The 16870-nt window shown below is 43.8% G+C and overlaps 5 non-coding genes across 5 annotated transcripts; all 5 read left to right on the forward strand.

Annotated features, from left to right (window-relative positions):
- The first annotated feature begins 896 nt into the window (after positions 1-896).
- trnak-cuu (transfer RNA lysine (anticodon CUU)) lies at positions 897-969 on the forward strand. The gene has a single exon. It is a non-coding gene; the product is annotated as a tRNA-Lys (tRNA).
- A 1029-nt stretch (positions 970-1998) lies between these two features.
- On the forward strand, positions 1999-2071 carry trnak-cuu (transfer RNA lysine (anticodon CUU)). Its single transcript has one exon. It is a non-coding gene; the product is annotated as a tRNA-Lys (tRNA).
- Positions 2072-3100: 1029 nt separating this feature from the next.
- On the forward strand, positions 3101-3173 carry trnak-cuu (transfer RNA lysine (anticodon CUU)). Its single transcript has one exon. It is a non-coding gene; the product is annotated as a tRNA-Lys (tRNA).
- A 1029-nt stretch (positions 3174-4202) lies between these two features.
- Positions 4203-4275, forward strand: trnak-cuu (transfer RNA lysine (anticodon CUU)). The gene has a single exon. It is a non-coding gene; the product is annotated as a tRNA-Lys (tRNA).
- A 1030-nt stretch (positions 4276-5305) lies between these two features.
- Positions 5306-5378, forward strand: trnak-cuu (transfer RNA lysine (anticodon CUU)). Its single transcript has one exon. It is a non-coding gene; the product is annotated as a tRNA-Lys (tRNA).
- Positions 5379-16870: the final 11492 nt, after the last annotated feature.

Below are 16870 nucleotides of genomic sequence, written 5' to 3' on the forward strand. Positions count from 1 at the left end.
CGAGAAGAGTTACTCAAATCTTTCACTGGGTATGGACTAACCACAGCAAAACAACCACATCAAGGGGAAAATTTTATACAAAAAACTTTCAGGGAAGTAATGGATAGCTGAGCAATAAAACAATTCAAATCAATGCATATCATTTGGAATTGCAAGTAGTGTTAAGACCATGTTAAGAGTTTACAGTCAAGTTAAGACAGGCGATTGGGAGGAAGGAATTCCTTTTGTATTTTTTGGCCATTTGGGATGCCCAAAATGAATCGACCGAGTTCAGTACACTTGATTTAGTTTTTGTGCATGAGATGAAAGGGCCAGTGAAATTAAAGAAAAATTGGTAAATCAGAATTCCGAAACCACTTGTTTGGACTGTGTCAAACTGCAGGGAGTAATTAAATGGAGCAAGAGTTGACTAGGCAGCATTTTAAAAAAAACACAGCATGAGATTAAACAGGAAGCAGACAAGAAATCAAAAACTAAATTTAGCGAACATACCTAAAGTGTTGGTGTTACTTCCTGTGATAGGTAAACCTTTAAAAGTAAGGTTTTTAGGACGTTTTGTCAAATCAAAAGGAGAGTGAGGTGAGCGATTTGACACCAGGCAAAGAAACTGAGTGTTTTGTAAATATGCTCAAAAGCTTTTTCGATACGGAATCAAAGCAAAAGGTCAATGTTTTACTGGTTACACAAAGGGAAGAAACACCTTCAGAAGATTCTGAACTGGATATGCCTCATCTTAAAATGAAGAGTGAGGAATTTCTCAAAGTTAGAAAATTATTGAGTTACATTCACGAGGAAAATAAATGACCTCACAGAATTTTTACTGACATGGGTGCACACGTGAACGAAAGTCTTTTCCAACTCAGGCAGGAAAGGCCGCAGCAGGGCAACAAACAGAATCCCAGGTAGCTCAGTCGGTAGAGCATCAGACTCTTAATCTGAGGGTCCAGGGTTCAAGTCCCTGCTCGGGCGGGTCGCTTTTAAGTTGCACTGCCACAGGACAACAGAGAAGGCGGTGCGAGCAAATCAGACTCAATGGCCCTCCCGTTCTGGCGGTGGGGAAGCAAGTGCAGGCCCGTTTTGCCTGCCGCAACGCCTGGCTTCTGTTTGAATTGATCTCTTTCAGGTCCTCCAAATGTGCGAAATCAGAAATTAGCATAGAATCCCTCGACTGAGGAAACAGGCGACCGACTCTCCCAAGAGCATCCCCCAGGCACCCAAACCCATACCGCATGACTATGTATTTACCCTGAACAAATGCACCGAACCTACACATCCCTGAAAACAATGGGCAATTTAGCATGGCCAGAACACCTGACCTGCACACTTTTGGAGTGTGGGAGGAAAGCGGATCCGTCGGACGAAATCCACGCAGACACGGGCTGAATGTGCAAACTCCACACAGGTAGTCGCCCGAGATTCGAATCGACGTGGGTCCGTGGCGCTGGGAGGAAGCAGTGAAATCCTGATTATAATTGCACATGCTGAAGCTTCGATTTATGGAGAGCTCTCAAATCGATGGTCTGCTTTTCTTCAAAATCGACTCAGACACATCAAACGGAACCTTCATGCGCATCTTCCTTGTTTTGGAGCAATGGCGATGTGGCAGTGCGTGTGGGAGTGTCGGAGTCTGCGGCTTGTGGTGGGGTGGATTGTGTCGAGCAGAGAGTGGATGCTGGGGGTGGGGACTGTGCGTGGTGTTGGAGGGATGATGACGAGGCTGTCTCATGAGCAGCGTTCTTTCTTTGGCGGTGCTGTGTTGTAAGCTTGCTGATGGCTTGGACGGTGCCAGAAGTGTGTGTTGAGGAGGGTTGTTACAGTAGAGACAGGACGGTGCGGCAATGGAGTGGGGGTGATGAAGAGAGATGGCGGCTTGGAATCGGCCCTGCACAGCCGGTGCTGCCAGTCTTTCCCACTGAATTGTGTGGATTGTGGCAGAATGGCTGCGCGGCAGTGTGAAGCGTGGACGTTTTTGCCAGCTCGTGCAAGCGCCCGCCTGCCGCCCGGGTAGCTCAGTCGGTAGAGCATCAGACTCTTAATCTGAGGGTCCAGGGTTCCAGTCCCTGCTCGGGCGGGTCGCTTTTAAATTGCACTGCCACAGGACAACAAAGAAGGCGGTGCGTGCAAATCAGACTCAATGGCCCTCCCGTTCTGGCGGTGGGGAAGCAAGTGCAGGCCCGTTTTGCCTGCCGCAACGCCTGGCTTCTGTTTGAATTGATCTCTTTCAGGTCCTCCAAATGTGCGAAATCAGAAATTAGCATAGAATCCCTCGACTGAGGAAACAGGCGACCGACTCTCCCAAGAGCATCCCCCAGGCACCCAAACCCATACCGCATGACTATGTATTTACCCCGAACAAATGCACCGAACCTACACATCCCTGAAAACAATGGGCAATTTAGCATGGCCAGAACACCGGACCTGCACACTTTTGGAGTGTGGGAGGAAAGCGGATCCGACGGACGAAATCCACGCAGACACGGGCTGAATGTGCAAACTCCACACAGGTAGTCGCCCGAGATTCGAATCGACGTGGGTCCGTGGTGCTGGGAGGAAGCAGTGAAATCCTGATTATAATTGCACATGCTGAAGCTTCGATTTATGGAGAGCTCTCAAATCGATGGTCTGCTTTTCTTCAAAATCGACTCAGACACATCAAACGGAACCTTCATGCGCATCTTCCTTGTTTTGGAGCAATGGCGATGTGGCAGTGCGTGTGGGAGTGTCGGAGTCTGCGGCTTGTGGTGGGGTGGATTGTGTCGAGCAGAGAGTGGATGCTGGGGGTGGGGACTGTGCGTGGTGTTGGAGGGATGATGACGAGGCTGTCTCATGAGCACCGTTCTTTCTTTGGCGGTCCTGTGTTGTAAGCTTGCTGATGGCTTGGACGGTGCCAGAAGTGTGTGTTGAGGAGGGTTGTTACAGTAGAGACAGGACGGTGCGGCAATGGAGTGGGGGTGATGAAGAGAGATGGCGGCTTGGAATCGGCCCTGCACAGCCGGGGCTGCCAGTCTTTCCCACTGAATTGTGTGGATTGTGGCAGAATGGCTGCGCGGCAGTGTGAAGCGTGGACGTTTTTGCCAGCTCGTGCAAGCGCACACCTGGCGCCCGGGTAGCTCAGTCGGTAGAGCGTCAGACTCTTAATCTGAGGGTCCAGGGTTCAAGTCCCTGCTCGGGCGGGTCGCTTTTAAATTGCACTGCCACAGGACAACAGAGAAGGCGGTGCGAGCAAATCAGACTCAATGGCCCTCCCGTTCTGGCGGTGGGGAAGCAAGTGCAGGCCCGTTTTGCCTGCCGCAACGCCTGGCTTCTGTTTGAATGGATCTCTTTCAGGTCCTCCAAATGTGCGAAATCAGAAATTAGCATAGAATCCCTCGACTGAGGAAACAGGCGACCGACTCTCCCAGGAGCATCCCCCAGGCACCCAAACCCATACCGCATGACTATGTATTTACCCCGAACAAATGCACCGAACCTACACATCCCTGAAAACAATGGGCAATTTAGCATGGCCAGAACACCTGACCTGCACACTTTTGGAGTGTGGGAGGAAAGCGGATCCGTCGGACGAAATCCACGCAGACACGGGCTGAATGTGCAAACTCCACACAGGTAGTCGCCCGAGATTCGAATCGACGTGGGTCCGTGGCGCTGGGAGGAAGCAGTGAAATCCTGATTATAATTGCACATGCTGAAGCTTCGATTTATGGAGAGCTCTCAAATCGATGGTCTGCTTTTCTTCAAAATCGACTCAGACACATCAAACGGAACCTTCATGCGCATCTTCCTTGTTTTGGAGCAATGGCGATGTGGCAGTGCGTGTGGGAGTGTCGGAGTCTGCGGCTTGTGGTGGGGTGGATTGTGTCGAGCAGAGAGTGGATGCTGGGGGTGGGGACTGTGCGTGGTGTTGGAGGGATGATGACGAGGTTGTCTCATGAGCACCGTTCTTTCTTTGGCGGTCCTGTGTTGTAAGCTTGCTGATGGCTTGGACGGTGCCAGAAGTGTGTGTTGAGGAGGGTTGTTACAGTAGAGACAGGACGGTGCGGCAATGGAGTGGGGGTGATGAAGAGAGATGGCGGCTTGGAATCGGCCCTGCACAGCCGGGGCTGCCAGTCTTTCCCACTGAATTGTGTGGATTGTGGCAGAATGGCTGCGCGGCAGTGTGAAGCGTGGACGTTTTTGCCAGCTCGTGCAAGCGCACGCCTGGTGCCCGGGTAGCTCAGTCGGTAGAGCATCTGACTCTTAATATGAGAGTCCAGGGTTCAAGTCCCTGCTCGGGCGGGTCGCTTTTAAATTGCACTGCCACAGGACAACAAAGAAGGCGGTGCGAGCAAATCAGACTCAATGGCCCTCCCGTTCTGGCGGTGGGGAAGCAAGTGCAGGCTCGTTTTGCCTGCCGCAACGCGTGGCTTCTGTTTGAATTGATCTCTTTCAGGTCCTCCAAATGTGCGAAATCAGAAATTAGCATAGAATCCCTCGACTGAGGAAACAGGCGACCGACCTCTCCCAAGAGCATCCCCCAGGCACCCAAACCCATACCGCATGACTATGTATTTACCCCGAACAAATGCACCGAACCTACACATCCCTGAAAACAATGGGCAATTTAGCATGGCCAGAACACCTGACCTGCACACTTTTGGAGTGTGGGAGGAAAGCGGATCCGTCGGACGAAATCCACGCAGACACAGGCTGAATGTGCAATCTCCACACAGGTAGTCGCCCGAGATTCGAATCGACGTGGGTCCGTGGCGCTGGGAGGAAGCAGTGAAATCCTGATTATAATTGCACATGCTGAAGCTTCGATTTATGGAGAGCTCTCAAATCGATGGTCTGCTTTTCTTCAAAATCGACTCAGACACATCAAACGGAACCTTCATGCGCATCTTCCTTGTTTTGGAGCAATGGTGATGTGGCAGTGCGTGTGGGAGTGTCGGTGTCTGCGGCTTGTGGTGGGGTGGATTGTGTCGAGCAGAGAGTGGATGCTGGGGGTGGGGACTGTGCGTGGTGTTGGAGGGATGATGACGAGGCTGTCTCATGAGCACCGTTCTTTCTTTGGCGGTGCTGTGTTGTAAGCTTGCTGATGGCTTGGACGGTGCCAGAGGTGTGTGTTGAGGAGGGTTGTTACAGTAGAGACAGGACGGTGCGGCAATGGAGTGGGGGTGATGAAGAGAGATGGCGGCTTGGAATCGGCCCTGCACAGCCGGGGCTGCCAGTCTTTCCCACTGAATTGTGTGGATTGTGGCAGAATGGCTGCGCGGCAGTGTGAAGCGTGGACGTTTTTGCCAGCTCGTGCAAGCGCACGCCTGGCGCACGGGTAGCTCAGTCGGTAGAGCATCAGACTCTTTATCTGAGGGTCCCGGGTTCAAGTTCCTGCTCGGGCGGGTCGCTTTTAAATAGCACTGCCACAGGACAACAGAGAAGGCGGTGCGAGCAAATCAGACTCAATGGCCCTCCCGTTCTGGCGGTGGGGAAGCAAGTGCAGGCCCGTTTTGCCTGCCGCAACGACTGGCTTCTGTTTGAATTGATCTCTTTCAGGTCCTCCAAATGTGCGAAATCAGAAATTAGCATAGAATCCCTCGACTGAGGAAACAGGCGACCGACCTCTCCCAAGAGCATCCCCCAGGCACCCAAACCCATACCGCATGACTATGTATTTACCCCGAACAAATGCACCGAACCTACACATCCCTGAAAACAATGGGCAATTTAGCATGGCCAGAACACCTGACCTGCACACTTTTGGAGTGTGGGAGGAAAGCGGATCCGTCGGACGAAATCCACGCAGACACGGGCTGAATGTGCAAACTCCACACAGGTAGTCGCCCGAGATTCGAATCGACGTGGGTCCGTGGCGCTGGGAGGAAGCAGTGAAATCCTGATTATAATTGCACATGCTGAAGCTTCGATTTATGGAGAGCTCTCAAATCGATGGTCTGCTTTTCTTCAAAATCGACTCAGACACATCAAACGGAACCTTCATGCGCATCTTCCTTGCTTTGGAGCTGATCGTGATGTGGCAGTGCGTGTGGGAGTCTCGGTGTGAGAGAGATTCTTCATCCCAGCGCCACGGACCCATGTCGAATTTGAACTTCGGTCGACTACCTGCGTGGAGTTTGCCCATTCTCCCCGTGTCTGCGTGGATTTCGTCCGACGGATCCGCTTTCCTCCCACAGACCAAAAGTGTGCAGGTCAGGTGTTCTGGCCATGCTAAATTGCCCATTGTTTTCAGGGATGTGTATTTTCGGTGCATTTGTTCGGGGTAAATACATTGTCATGCGGTAAGGGTTTGGCTGCCTGGGGGATGCTCTTGGGAGAGTCGGTCGCCTGTTTCCACAGTCGAGGGATTCTATGCTAATTTCTGATTTCGCAAATTTGGAGGATCTGAAAGAGATCAATTTGTCACGGGATCCATTGCTTCTTCATGAAAAGACTCGATTCCTCTGTGGAATTTTAACTTATTATATTATATTGTATAAGATTAAGCTTAACAACAATGATGCTATTAACTCGTTAAGTGTCATGGGATCCGTCTACTTCTTCATGAAAAGACTCGATTCTTCTGTGGAATTTTACCTGATTATATTATATTGTACAAGATTAAGCTTAACAGCAATGATGCTATTAACTCGTTAAGTGTCATGGGATCCGTCTACTTCTTCATGAAAAGACTCAATTCTTCTGTGGAAGTTTACCTGATTATATTAGATTGTAGCAACAATGATACTATTAACTCTTTATTGTATTTTAGCCTAGCAACAATTAAGTATAACTATGACTACGTGGCAGCTGCTCTTTACCAGCTACTTATCAGCTACATATTGTTTTCTCAGCTAATTAAGTGTTTAACGCGACCTTTAAACAATGCTGACCGAGGCACAGTTTGAGATTCCAGTTCTTTAAACAAATGATGTAATTGCTTAACTTAGACTGTAAGGGATAAAAGCAGAGCTAAAACAGACAGAACTCACTCTTGTCTTGAAACACAGACAATGAGTCACCCAACCATCTCGGCTTAACTGCAGATCCTCTGAACCACCAGGCTTGCAGAAAAGACACATTTGTGCAAAATACAGACCGATCGGATGAAGCATACGGACGGCTAAGAGCTTGCTGAAATACGCCTGCCTAAAAGATTCTCGGTTGAGGCACTGCATTCTAGCCTGAAGAAGATACAATCTGAACCAACTAGCTGAAACACGCTAGTCTAAGAAGATCCCATTTGGGACACTCAGGTATTAAGCTCTGCTTTTATCCTAGGTATCTTTTAAGAACATTCAAAAAGGCTGTAACGATTGTGATTAACTGAAAACATCTGATTGTGAGTATTCAACTTACTATAGTGATAAATTTCTATTATATTTTACACCACACACTTCGTATTCGCCTAACCTTTATTTGATAAGATATGTTTACCTTTGTGTTGGTATGTTAAGTCTAGAACTTAGCTGAGAAGGCATTAGGATTGACTTAAAGTGAATCCCTCTCACTCCTAGGTGAAAGGATAAACTGAAGGGACCTAGAGACCTGCGATAAACCCAGCCGAGTTTGTAGCTATCAGAACCATACTGTCAATAGGGACCACTGGTAAACTTGACAGGTAACGGCCTCAGGTATATGCCCGAGGTACTGTAGTTTAATCCGGTAGTAACCCATACCTATTGAGGATATCCACCTGAATAACATAACAATTGGTGCCCAACGTGGGGCTCGAGAGATTGCACTACCTTGAACCTCACGGCGTAAATATTATCTTTGTCACCAAATAAACTCCTTCTGTAGGGATATATCAAATAGTACAAAAAAATAAAAGCCCCTCAAAATGAAAAAGAAAATGGCCAATATACCTGCCTATTATTTTAGAAATGATTGGGCAGAAATAATCGCAGCAGGAAACGACAATATAGTCTCCCCACCTAACCTAAGAGGTCAGGAGGTAAGACTGAGGGCAGATGAGTCAGTCCTAGAAGGACTAAACAGACTCAATGGAGAACTTTCAGCAGCAAGACTCCGATACAGGTTCAGAATAGAATATGTAGATGGAACTCACCATCACTGTGATGGATGTATACCAGCAGATGGAACTGGAAACCCCCTAGAACCAGCCCACCAGCATACCGCTGGCGTTCTACCAGCTCAACATACGGTAACAGTAATTAGAAGAGAAACAGACCTAAGGGGAAGAGAAGTACCGCTAGTACCAGGCATGTCAGAACATGCCTGGGCAGAAGATATAGCTCAGCAAATTATAGTGGCAGTAGACAGAGTGCTCCAAATACCCCAACTAAATAGAGTAGCACCACAATTCCTAGTGGCGCAACATGCTGTAGAAAAAGCCCGATGGCTAATCAATAATCCCAGGCCCGGACAAGCCGGACAAGCACCACAACCGGTAGCAGCCCACCGTGTGTACGGTGATCCCTCACTGAAAAATTTTAAAATCTGCTTCCTAGACTTTCCCTCAGATGACAGAGCAGCAATAAAATATATAATTCAACATTTCGAAAAACTAAAAGCCTTCTTGGAAGGACTAACCCCCCAAGAAAATTCAGATTTATTTAAAGCCCTGGATTGTCCTGCTTTAGATCAGGAACCGCACACCACCATAAATCTAGTTACCATACTCCATGAAGCCCACAACCGGGTATATGGAACCCAAAGAGCAGAAGCAGCCAACAAGATATTCAAAACACTCCTGGAATCAGGGAGAACAATGCTCCAGGTAGCACAATCCGCTGAAGATCTAGAAATAAACTATGTCCAAGTCAGGTCGCAATTATTCAGACAATTCCAGAACGAAGGCCATGCAAACAGGCTCAGGGAAGCCACAAACAGAGCACTAGGACAGGGACAAAACCCATGGCAAGTATTCAGACAAGAATTAATCAACTTAGGAGAAGTCCTCAATCTATCCCTAGATAGAATAGGAAAACAAAATCCCCACGGACCTCAACCAGAAGCCAAGGAAAGGAAATCAGAAAAACCTAAATCAGAAACCCAGAAACCCAAGGCGCAAGGACGCCAACAAAACCAAAGAAAACCATGGACATACCGACCCCAATATGAACCATTGGTTCAGGTAGTGGAAAAAGTCCAACCCAGGAACCAGGGACCTCCCTGACAGCAGCTACCTCCTAGACCAATTCCAGGAGTAAGCCAAACTATTTAGGGAGAAACCCCATTCCGAATTATCAAGACCCAAGAGCTAGAGGGGGATACCAACCTCCACGACAGCCAGCCCAGCAACCACAACAACCTCGGGAATATAGGCCACCCCAACAAAATTTTAGACCTAGGCCTCCAAATGGACAAGTTCAACAAAAACGATACAACCTGAGACCCAGAAACAGTCAGGGACAAGCAATAACCTCTGGATCAGCCAGAGTGCAAGCACAAGGGGACGAAAGAAATACAGAAGGGCAAAGAATCCACCAGACAGGGATGGTGAGAAAACCCAGACAGACAGCAGCAGAACCATGCTACCCTCAAGAACAAGGAAAAATAGAGGGGTATAAACCCCACAGACAGCAATGGCTCACAATAATGCTAGACACAGGGGCAGAAATGTCATTAATGGACAAAAGTTTGGCAGAAAAACTAAACATACCAAAAGTAGGAACAGAACCTTATCAGGGCATAGGAGCACCTGTAAAATGGGCAAATGTAGGAAAAATCAAATTAATCCTAAAAAATGGAAAACAAATAGAGACTAAAGCTCTAATTATAGAAGGTCTAAAAGACCAGGGAGAACCTGTAATATTAGGATGGGAAGACATTAAAAGACACAAACTACTAGAACAAACAGAAGACAAAAGAACAGAAGACTTAAAAGAAATTTTAGATAAAGAAAGCAACCCCAAAATCAGAGCAAAAATAAAACACCTAGTGCAAACTCAGTGGGAAATCTGGCAAAAGGACTCATACCATTGCGGTAATCTAAACATTGATCCCACTCCCACAGGAATGGGACACTTCAAAATCAAAAAGAAGTACGGCATCAACAAACCAGAGATAGCTAGGGAAATCCAAAAAGTCATAGAAAGACTTGAGGAACAGGGAGTCCTAATAGAAAAAGGATCCCCATACAATACACCCATAATTGGAATACCAAAGCCTGGTAAGCCAGGAAAGTACAGACTTGTCTGTGACTACCGAGACTTGAATTCAGGATCAGTGCCCTTCTCGTCATACTTTAAAGGAGCTCAGACTACATTGAATACCTTAAGAAGGGAGAAATATAAAACTACCCTAGACTTATCAAATGGATTTTGGAGTCATCCAATCCCAAAAGAAGAATGGCCATATACAGCCATAACAGACACCCTAGGGAGACAATTAGTTTGGACCAGACTCCCTCAGGGATACCTAAACAGCCCTGTAATATTTTCTGCAGAGGTCAGAAAAACAGTACAAAACTTAGCTCCACCAGGACAAATAGAATGCTATGTCGATTATATTTATATCACTCATGGTGACCTAGAAGAACATTTTGCCTGCCTACATAGAATAATGGAACACCTGTACCATAAGGGATATATAATTGGACTAGCAAAATCCCAGATCGCCAGAGAAAAGGTAAAATACTTAGGAGTGGAACTAACCAATGCAGGGAAAGGACTAACTGAAGAATACAGTGAAAAAATAGCTGATATTCAACCTCCTACCAAAATTAAAGAATTACAAGCAATATTAGGCCTATGTAACTATGCCAGAGACTTTGTCCCAGGATATGCAGAAATATCTAAACCCCTGTACAAAAAACTAACTGAGAAAGTATTCTCATGGACTGAAGAAGATCAAAATAACCTAAATGAACTAATCAACCAATTAAATAAAGCAGAAAACATGGGAAAGCATGAACCAGGGAAAGACATTACACTAGAAGTAATTATAGGGCAAGAAAGTGCCACCGTAAGAGTAACCAGTCAAGGACAGAACAAACCCTTCCAATATATCTATTTAAACTTTACAGAAACAGAGAGGAAATACCCAAAAATAGAAAAAACATGGGTAGCCATAACTAGAGCAGTGGAACCCATCAGAAAAATCCAAGGGGAAGGAAAGATAATAATCCTCACGGAATTGGCAGAATTACAATCCAAACAACAAAAAATAGAAAGGAGCCAAAGGGTCCACTCGGCCAGGTATGAAAAATGGGATATCCTACTAGCTGACCCCACTATAGAAATACAGCCCCTTACAGGAAAAACAGATACTTGGTGGACACCGAAATGTAAACTAGCTGCTACTGAAGAAAAAACTGAATTCAATCCAGATATGTACATCTATACAGATGGTAGTGCCCAAAGAGGCCTGGATAAACAAGGTAAAGAAGAAAAATTAACAGGAATAGGAATAGTAATCGGTACAAAACTAAACAATGAGTTCCAAGAAGAAAAGGTCTTATAAATAAAAGGACCACTGGGAGGTTCAGCCCAGAAAACAGAAGTAAAGGCGTTAGAATTAGCCTTAAAAGAAGCAAGCCAATTTCCTGCAGAACTCCAAATTCTCGTTTGTACAGATAGCTTTTATGCCAGTAGAGGCTATAACGAGGAACTAGATAAATGGAGTGAAAAAGGATTCCATGATTGTAGGAATCACCCCATACAATATAGACAAATATGGGAAGAAATAGCTAGATTAAAAGAAAACCTCCCAAATGTAAAAGTAATACATGTCAGAGGACACCAGAAAGAAGGTGAACACAAAAAAGGAAATGATCTAGCTGACCGAGCAGCCAAAGCCGCAAGTTTGGGAAAAGAATATAAAATAAGAGTAATAACTAGGCAAATGAAAAAAGAGAATCAGGACAAAGAATTGGAAGACTTACTTCAGGGCAAGGAAGTAAAAGGATACCCTAAAAATCAGGACTACTGGGAAGAATCTGATGGGGTAGTCAAAACCAAATTTAAAGATCAAACCACAGAACAGGCTAAGATAATACCCCCTAGGAAAGGGAGAAGAGAACTTATCAAGACGGCCCACGAAGGCTTAGGGGCCGTGCATCCAGGAATAAAAACCACTCAGTCACACCTAAAGCAGAAATACTGGTGGCCTGGGATGAATGCAGAAGTTAAAAGATATTGTAATGAATGCAAAACTTGCCTAAAATATAATATCAAGGGAGGAACTAAAAAAGAACCGAAAATTATTCGGTCACAAAATATGGAGCCCGGGTATAAATGGATAATGGATTTTATCGGCCCATTGCCGACCTCTCACGGGAAAAAGCCATTTAAAAGACCGAATAAATATTGCCTAGTATGTAATGATGAATGTACCGGATTCACCACCCTGATCCCAACAAAGAGTTGTAGGACACAAGATGTTATAGAAGCTAGTGAGTTGATTCTGGTCGCTAATGGGCCTCCCAGAGTAATTCATACAGACCAAGGACCTGGCTTTAAAAACCAGGACTTTAACATGTGGTGTACCGCTCATGGGATACAGCTTGAGTTTAGCACACCTTACCATCCTGAATCGGCAGGAAAGGTAGAACGGAGAAACCAAGATGTCAAACTAGCCTTGGCAAAATTATTGTGCACTCGCGGTGGTAGTTGGAGTCAATGGTTGAAGGAGGTGCAGCTGGCCATCAATAACACACCCATAGATCTCTTAGGAGCAGAGAACCATATAACTCCGCACTATTTGAGATATGGAGTACAAATGAATACAGAAAATAAGCCTGAAATAGAAACCCAAACTAAACTTAAAAAAGAATGGATAGATCTCCTAAAAACTAAAAAAGAAGAATTAAGACAACAAAGGGAACAGAAAATTCAAGACAGAAAATTTTGGCAACCTAAAGTAGGAGATTGGGTACAAGAGAAAAAACAAAATAAATCAGGAAGAGCCTTTAAAGCCCGCTATCATTTGCCTCAACAGATAATCCAAGTAGGAAATAGGACAGTGACAGTTGGGAAGGAAGGTAAGGAAAGGACTTTATCTGTAGATAATATAAGACCAGTTAACAAAGACTAAGAACATGGCAGATTGGATGGCTGTATATTTAGGAGAAGAAGAGAAACACAGGGAACAAATGGAGGGATTTTTAACCTCCAAAAGAGATGTAAACTGCAGAAATGAAAAAAATTGGAAACCAATATTTAAAGGAAACAAAAAACAAAAAGAGAACAATATGGAGTTAGGACAATTAGGGAAAGGCAAAAGGATACCAAAAGTAAAAAACCCTCCTAAACTTAAATAAAAAAAAAACCAAGAAAGAAGAGACTAAGACGATTAAACAAAAGAAACTCACGGCAGAACACTGCTCTAAGTGTAATATAGTTCAACACACCCTACTATTTATAGTATTAGCCTTTCTAACTATAGGATGGATACTGCAGGCAGTAATAAAGCGCAGCCTGGAATGTAACACAGGTAATAACCCCGACAGCAACAGTAACTCGACAAATTCAGCAGGAATGCCTCTAATAATAGGAGGATTAACCCTATCTAACATGGCCCTAGAAATGTTAGGACTAATTACGATAAATGTTGCGCAAGCTCAAAAATATGAAACTTGGACAGATCCAAGACCCTCAGCAGAAATGATAGGAGAAGAAATTATAGGACACACATACACCTTAGACATAATAATCTTAAAACAGGAGCTTGGGAATGAAAACCAAGAACAAGATCAAAGAATAGATAATCTTATACAAAATTGGATAGACAAATTACTATCTTATAGTATACAAAATGTTACAACAAATGAAGAAACCTCAGAGAGAGATAGATGGCTCTACTGTTTATACAAAATGTATAACCGTTCAGACTATCAGAGTCCAGGATCGAAAAACCACTATAACTGCTCCTATCCAAATATTGGCAACCCCCTAAATAATATGAACACTCACCAACCGATAATACTATATGCAAACTCTACTTGGCACTACCAAGAAGGAGGTGACCAAGGACAAAGATGGAATGCCACAGGTGACACGGATCAGGTTTACCTCACCCTACTAGGACAAGATGATACGCAAGTTCAAGGATTAGGAACTTATTACCTTAAGAAAATGTTTAAAGAAAACAAAACACTGATAATATGCGATCCTACCATCTTTAACCAATCCAAGTCCAGAGAAGAAATAGGAGAATTACTAAAGAAACCAGTAAACTTTACGAAGTTATTCAGACAATATATAGATGTCTGTAACCACTTTGCCTTAGGGTATGAAGCAGAATTATCCTTACCTAAAGAGACCAAGGGAAAGAATGGGAAGATGTAAACCACAAGAGACAAACAAATGAATCCTGTTACTATTATTATAAAAATAACACCCATATAATTGGATGCACCGATAAAGCCACACAATGTTATAGTCCATCAGGATACAATACCGCTCTCCTCCAAAACTGCCCAAATGATAATAGAGCAAAAAGAAATGAAACCCATGGACCATGGTCCTGCAAAATTCCCAACTCAGGAAAAGTAGTATATATAGAACACGGTAGATTTAAATGTGGATACACTTATGAAGTTCCTTAGGATAATTACTATGAAAATAATACCAAAAAGTATAACACTGAGGCAGAAAAACCAGATGGAAATCAAACATCTAAATGGAAATCAGTATATCAAGACTGGGAAAAATTAAAATACTTCCTAAAAGACCCACAAAGACAGGGAACTGAAATAAAAGTAGAAAATACAACTCTGTACTGCTACCATTGGGGCAGGATGCACTGCTACAAAACAAAGCAGAATGCCACCTTTTGGGAACAATCTTCTCCTGATAGATGGCTGGTGATAACCACAAATCAAAAAAGCAGTAACAGCAACAATAATGAAAATAATAATAATAATAGACAACAACAGGTAGAAGCATATATTAAGGATTTATTCAAAAATCAGAAAATACAATGGGAAAACTCAAAAAACCTAATAATAGAGGTGATAACAATCAAAAAAGACCAAGCCTGGCAAATTGCCTTTAATGACCTTAGAAATCAATTAAATGTAATAACTAGACGATGGTTGCATAACACCGTAAGAACAGAAAACAGGACAATAGCTGATTTAACCTCAAGGGTATACAGACCCCACATGGAAAACAAAGATCAGCAACTAAAGATCTCACTAGTAGAGATCAAATCCATTCTCACAAACGAAAATTACGAAACTAAAATAAAACAACCAATTTGGCAAAGCCTAAAAAATGGGTGGCTGAAAAAGGAAAAATGTATTCAAATTAACAATCAGCCTCAACTGATCGAATTCTCTAATTTAATCCTATTAAAACCCTGTGATAATAACACGGTTCAATATGTTAAAAAAGATTGCCAGATAGAGTACTTCCCATCTGGAAATACCTGGCTAACAAACCAGTCAGGAGAATTTAATGTTACGACAGGACATGTCGGATGTAATGGCAAAATTATGAGACAAAACAGAGAAACTTATAAGAACCCGGCAGAAAAAATTAATCTAAAAATAGAAAAACCCAAACCTGACCTAGAACATTTTGAAAGAATGCTAACCATCTATTCAGAAAAGCAATGGATGGAGATAACCTTCTCGGGCCCAACGGATGACGAGAAGCTAAAGACCCTCCAGAACCTAATATCAAAAGAAAGGAAGGCTGACCAAAAAACTCTACAGGAAGAGATAAAAATATGGGTAGAAGAATCAAGAAAAAATTGGTATGATAACTTGCATATTAATGCATGGACTATGTCAGTATTACAAACTACTGCAAACATTTGGGTGCAAATCTATGATTGGATTTATTGGATTCTATCATGGCTTGGCCTAGAACAACATACACCGCTCTTAGTGGGGCTTATCCTACTCTGGGTGTTTGTGGTCGTAATTTGGCCATTACTCAAGCCATTAATCAAGGGATTGATTCCAGAACGAAAATAAACCACATCCTGCTTCCTCGACCGGCAAGCATGGATGAAACCACAACCAAATACCAAGAAGTCCTAGACTTCCTGGGAAAACAAAACCAAGACTTACTTGGGACTCTGAACTATTGTGAAGGAACGGGAATTCCTTGAACCAATGTGGTATTTTCTCCCACATGAAAGAACAATTTAGCCCTGTAGTCATGCCCGTAGGTCTATGGGACGCCTACTGCCACCACCTACCCATTATAGGAGGAAACATTCTGAAAGGACTCCAGCTCCTTTGGGGCTTGGTAAAATATAAATGGATCCATTTGACCCTAGGTATAGGACTAATTCTCACAATTATGATTGGCTTTGAATTTAAACAAAGAAAATTTGGAATTACTAAGGGAGAATGGGGATCGTTTTTAACACTGATCTCCTCAACCATAATCATATCTTTTAATTACGAACCAGAATGGGCCATTTATTGTGCTACCATTCACTTGATTCTAAAGACATTAATTGTCTGTCATTCGGTCTTAACACAGACCTCGAACCAGGATAAACCTTCGTTTGTCCAAACCAAAAACCAAACCAAACCTTTGAAACACAGACGCGACCCGTCTCTGGGTGACGCTAAACCAGAAAAACAAAATAAGTCCAAGCAGCTACCACCTTGGAAGAAACCAAAACCACAGAAAACCTGTGCACCAAAATGGAACCAAAAACTTACATTACTGGAACTCAACAAACCCTCTGCATCTATGCGAAAAAAAAACAACCTCAATATTCCTTTATCAATATCCAAAAATTAAAGAATGGGTAACTAGAAAGAAGGAAACCAACACCACACGGAATACGGATGGTGGACTGAGCCAAGAACAGTTCTAAAAGAACACAACATTGGACAATGTTTAAATTGTAATGGACGTAAAAAGGCACAGAGACTAATATGCACATTTTGCTCAATGCTATTCGAAGAATTGAATATGAACATATTACTTTCTGTATGCAAACCAACGAAGATGTTGCCAGG

Source organism: Hemiscyllium ocellatum, chromosome 28, assembly GCF_020745735.1.
Source record: "Hemiscyllium ocellatum isolate sHemOce1 chromosome 28, sHemOce1.pat.X.cur, whole genome shotgun sequence".
NCBI classification, from domain to species: Eukaryota; Metazoa; Chordata; class Chondrichthyes; order Orectolobiformes; family Hemiscylliidae; genus Hemiscyllium; species Hemiscyllium ocellatum.